General features: G+C 41.7%; 1 pseudogene; it reads right to left on the reverse strand.

Moving 5' to 3' along the window:
- Positions 1-284: 284 nt before the first annotated feature.
- Positions 285-1,362, reverse strand: LOC140532141 (poly(rC)-binding protein 2 pseudogene; annotated as a pseudogene).
- Between the last annotated feature and the right edge of the window lie 4,450 nt (positions 1,363-5,812).

The raw sequence follows: 5,812 nt of genomic DNA on the forward strand, positions 1-5,812 counted from the left end.
AACTGAAATGTATTAATATTCCATTCTTACATTTCAATGACAGAAACTGATAAAAAAAATCATGAGCCTCCACAAAACAACAACAAAAAACCCCAAAACAAAACAACAACAACAACAACAAACAGGGAAAAGGTTATAAAACTAAATGTGGTTCTCAGCGTTAACGGTTGAACAGAGAAAGGAATTAAAACTCTGTAATCAAAAAAAAAAATCACGAGTGCATGATAAAACTGTGTAGAAACTGAAAATTTGCAAACTATTTAAAACCTGGAATCCCTGATTGTTCAGAAACTACACAGATGGATCATGGGTTCTGAACAGCAGAAGGAGGTTATAGATGAGTCCACGTTGCTGTAGTTGCTCCGCTTGCCACCAGTCTCCGAGGAAAGCCTGACATTGATTAGATACTGGGCCAGGCAGCAGATCCAGTTATAGTAACTTGCCTCTCAGTAGATCCTTCCACTGAATTGGCAGTTTTGATCTGAGCCCCAGACATCTGATGAATCTCATTGATTTTCGCTCCTTGACACCCGATTAAACAGCCAATTAAGTCATTTGTAATGATGAGTTCATGAGAAGTAGTCTGAGCAGATGCATCCAAACCTGCTCAATGCCACAGAACCTGGTCTTGCCATGCCTCATGGGAAAGTGAGACTGTTGCATTGCCAACTGGTTGCATTGCCACTAGAGGTGGTTCCTTCAGGTCAGGGTTGAAGCACGTGGAAGGGGTGGTGTGGGCAAAACTCACACTGTCGCTACCTGTGCTGTACCTGTCCTAACTACCTGCAAAGAACGCTGGAGAAATGGACGGCTTGGTCTGGTATGCAATAGTGTCACCCTTCGGGGGAGACTGGTAGAGAGTCTCCAACATGACTACGCAGATCTGTTTGATACACTCAATGATAGATTGATGAATGTCAACAATAGTGAAGGTCATTCAGTTAAGTTTGGTAGCATATCTCCTGTCATCTGTGACTGAGCCCCTGTACTCTCTCTTATTTCATTGATCAGGCACCCTCCTTTTCCAATGAGAGAGCCACTCTGGCTAGCAGGGATCTCAAGCCTCAGGGTGACTGAGGGTCTACTGGCAGCTGTACTATTGGTCACAAAGCTGCTAATGTCTTCTTCCAGTTTGTCAATAATCATTGCAAAGGCTTTAAAGATGGAATTGATGGGATCAATAAGAGTAATTATTCTCTCAGGACAATTCCATTCTGAGATGTTGATATATGCACCACTCTTCACGCATCTTCTTGACCATTCTCCTTTCTTTCCAATAGTGCTTCCAACTTTCTTTCCATGCATAAGTAGCCAGATGGTGAGAGTGACATTTACTCCACCTTCAATCACACTGGTGCCCATGTCGAGCAGTGGGGATTTGGACTTTGTAAAGTGGTCAAGTCTTTGGTCACTGGTGTGAGTGGAAGCCAAAAACTTCCAGCTCAAGGCGAGTGAAGGAAAAAGGGGGAGTGGGCGGGAAAGGGAAGGGCAGGAAGGCGAGGGTGCACCCCCGAGCTGCAGAGGAGGAAGGGGGGTGGAGGAGGAAGTGGGGAGAGCAACCCCAGGGAGGGCGGAGATGGGTGGAGAGCACAGACTGGGGTTGGTCTGGTTGCTGCTTCTCCTGGTCTGGGGAATTTTGTTATTTTTTTTTTTTATGAAAGTTTATCATATCTAACTTTTCCAAGAATCTATTTATCTCCTTAACTTCTTTTTTTAATTTCTTTTATGGTTACATTTATTTAGCTCTGAGAGAAGAAAAATGAGTTCCTGTAGTATATTTTATAGTTGCCGAATAGCATTCAGTTCCTGTGGCCCATGCTAGCACAGGGGTCTCTTGTACTCTCTTTCTGATCAGTTGTTCAGTCATTTCAGCCATGTCTGATCTTTGTGACCCCATTTAGGGTTTTCTTGCTAAAGATACTGGAGTAGTTGGCCATTTCCTTTGTCAGCTCATTTTACAGATGAGGAACTGACAGGATTAAGTGACTTGACAAAGGTCACATAGCTAGTGTCTGAGGCCAGATTTGAAATCAAGAGGATGAGTCTTCTTGACTCAAGTCTAGCACTGTATTCACTGCACCAGGTGTTTACATTTTTTGTAAGTCATAGATGATCATTATTGTGGCACCTTGTTATTTTAACTATTTGGCTATCTGCTATATATTTTTTTTCTTTTACTTAAGAGCTTGAAATAAGCAATATAATTTTCCTGGAAGTTTTCTTTTTGAGGGCTTCCTTTTGGAGATAGCCAGTAGATTTTTTTTTTACTTTTTATTTTGTTTCTATTATAATAGTTCCAGGGAATTCTGATTTATAATTTCCAGAAATATGGTATCCTGAGGGTTTTTTTTAATAGTCCGATACTTTGAAGATTTTCTATCCTTGATCTGTTTTCTGGCCATTTCCTTTTCATATTGTATTTCATAATTTTTCTTCTGTCAATTAAAGTTATTATTGACCATGTATCTGTGATGTTGAATTTGAGAGTAGAAATGTGAAAATAGTAGGTAGGGAGGCAAAGTGGAAGGTGGTGAGCCCTAGGCTGAATAGATCTGCTAGAAGGCAAGGTTTGGGTTGTTGTGGAAAGGACAAGTGCATAGGCTATGATGGGGATAATGTGACCTTTAGTGAAGAAAGAATAGCTCCTGCATTGCTGATTAGGTTTATTGGAAGGAAGGGAGAAAAGAAGGAAGGGAGAAAGGAAGGAAGGGGGAAAGGAAGGAAGGAAGGAAGGGAGGGAGGGAGGAAAACAGGCACAGAAAATGGGAAGGAGGAATAATGAAGAGAGGGAAGAAAGTAGAAAAAGAAGGAATGTGGAGTGAGAAAAGGAGAGAAGGAAGTAGGGAAGGTAATATCATGCATAGAGGAATGAAAGAGGGAGGAGGAAGAGAAGAAAGGGAGAAAAGAAAAAAAAGAAAGAAGTAAGAAGAGGTAAGAGGGAATAGCCCTGGGAGCAATGAAGGGATTCAGCTCAGTTAAATATTCCTTCTTGCTCTTTCTTTGTCCATGCAGGGGAAAACAGATTTGTCCATTGTTCCTATACTCCTTAACTTCCTGGTATTTGTTGTGGTTTTTGTTTTTTGTTTAGTTTAGTTTTGTTTTTCCTTTGCTTGTCCTCTAATGAGGCTGGAAAGGAACTAGCAAATGGCAGCCTAGTTTCTCTTCTCTAGAGGTTCTAATTGAAGCCAGAAATTGTAGGGTCTTTGTGAGCGACTGCACAAATAATCTAGTATAGGATACAGACTCCAGGTTCAAAGCACTATCTCTCACTGCATCATCAATACATTAATTGTCATACTCTCTCTCTCTCTCTCTCTCTCTCTCTCTCTCTCTCTCTCTCTCTCTCTCTCTCTCTCTCTCTCTGTCTCTCTGTCTCTCTGTCTCTCTCTCTCTCTCTCTCTCTCTCTCTGTCTCTGTCTCTCTCTCTCTCTGTCTCTCTCTCTGTCTCTCTCTGTCTCTCTCTCTCTCTCTCTCTCTCTGTATATATATATATATATAAATAACAGCAAGTATAACCAAAAATGGAGTCAGTTACGTTCTTCCTCAAATCCACTTTTGGTATAGCTCTAGAGATAGTCAGTGCTATACTAGGCTAGCATTGGTGTCAGGAAGCCCCAAGCTCAAATCTTGCCTCATACCCTTACTAATTGTGTTACCCTGGGTCACGTATAAAATCATAAAAATCCCATCTGCCTAGGGAGGGGAGGTCAGTTGCAAAGAAACAATAAGATAACATATGCAGACCTTAAAAGTGTTATATAAATGTTATCTATCATTATTATTTAAGGATTTAATTTTCATGGCCTGTTATAAAATCTTATATAAAATTTTGACAAGATTTTACAAAGTCATGGCCAAAGTATTTTGAAAGAGAATGGATTTTTCCTAATGAAAGTGGATGAAACTTGGCTGGGGAGTGAGGTTCTTTAGGTAAGCCTTGGAGGTATACATGAACCATGAAGATATAATGAAAATAGGAGGACCAGCTACAAAGTGAGAGTGCCCAGGCATCAGGGTATGCTAATATTTGTCCTGGTTGTGATTTACCCTCTGACTGTTTCTTGTTGGCTATTGGTGACTCAGGGGATTTATACTATGTTGTGGCAAAATTTCTTTTAATTGAGTAGTGAGCAAGACCTTCTTCTGTGGATACACTAAAAGGACATTCCCCAACCCTTTGACTTTTTTTCATGTAATTCCTTCCTAGTGAGCTTCAGGGTATGGAAAGGGCCAGCAGCTACCCTGTCTCACACTTGGGTGTCATATGCTTAGGAAAGCATGGCACTTCTGCTTCTATTGTGTGTAACTGTGTTCTGTTTCTCTGCCAGAGTCAAGCAAGCTATGTCTTCCCTTTAGGTTCCAGGGAGTAACTCTCAAGGATCTCTTCTCTATTGCCATTGGCTCAAGCCCCACCAGATTATATTTTGCCTGTTGTTAGGGACCTGTGACTGAGTCTATTTATCCATTAAATATCAATTGCCTTTTATAAAGAGATCCTTGTGTCAAAGATACAGCAAGAATAATCACATTTTGCCCCAAACCTCCAGTGCATATTCGCTCCTATACAACCTTGGGTAAGTAGGCTAAAAACTTAACTCAGTTCCTATATAACATTGGTCCCACCAAGTTCATGCCCAGATGCAACTTGAGTGCTTGGTGAACCCTTCCACTAAGACGTGATTTTGAAGAGTCAACTCTAACCCCTTCGCCCTAAAAAAGATTGTTTTTTGTTCTTTAAGATGTTGAAGTTGTTCTGTGATTCTGATTCCTAGATTCCTGTGACTTTCTCCCCTGATCTTTGAGACTTCCAGTGTTAGCAATCACATGGATTTCCTTTACCTAGAATGGTAGAGAACAAATGTGAAGGTCATGGACTAAGGCTGGTTTCTCAGGGGTCATTCAGCTTCTCAGAATTCTCTCAAAGGATTCCAGGAGTGAAGAAGTTACTCAATGAAGCCAAAGAAGGCAGAAAAGGCAGGGGCTAGGAATCCTTCTCCAGAGCCTCCTCACCAGCACATAGTGAATTGTCTAGAGGCAGCTGCATGTCTACCCATGTTCCATAGTCTCTCTCTCTTACACAACATCAGCAGGCAACACTCTAGCAGCATTCATCCCATTGAGAGGTAGTATGAGCAAAACCAGTTGATGGGGTTGTCTCTGGTACCAGATCCCGATTACATTTGTTTCCTCCTGTTTGATCTTAGGAAATTAGTACTGAAAGGGAAGGGCCCAACTGACTAGGAAAACCAGGAGAACTAGTAAAGCCATGAGCAATCCCACTGGCGTCTGGAACCAATAGCATTAACAGTCAAAGAATTTGTTTGACCCAATTTAGTAATGGAATGACCCACCAACTGAGAGATTAGAATTGGAAGGAGCCAGTTCAGAGGAGAAAGGGGAACAGTTTATCCATCACCAATGCTTTGCTCCCAAAGAGCTAGGAAGGATTCAGGCTCCTGGGTTGCTGGAGTGATTTTGTGATTGTTTGTGATTTTGTTAAGAGAGCCTGCTTGCCTGCTTGTGATGAGTGCAATGGACCCGGTTTGTGGGAAGCCTAGCAGGGGGAAGTCTTGGGGATGGTGTTGTCCTCTGCATTGTTAATGCATATAGATTTTTTTTGCTGTGATGGATTTAGGTCTGAATAAATGTTTTGGTTCTGTCTTCCATGTGGAGATGACGAGAGTTGGAAGGAGGTTGGTGAGACCCCCCACAAAGACCAGGGTAGCAGGATCAGGTCTTCTGGAGAAGAATTCAGGGACTCAAGCATTGTTGAGGTCAAGGTAAAGATTTATTATGCTTTTCAGTGGGCAAG

Source organism: Notamacropus eugenii, chromosome 3, assembly GCF_028372415.1.
Source record: "Notamacropus eugenii isolate mMacEug1 chromosome 3, mMacEug1.pri_v2, whole genome shotgun sequence".
Lineage (NCBI taxonomy): Eukaryota > Metazoa > Chordata > Mammalia > Diprotodontia > Macropodidae > Notamacropus > Notamacropus eugenii.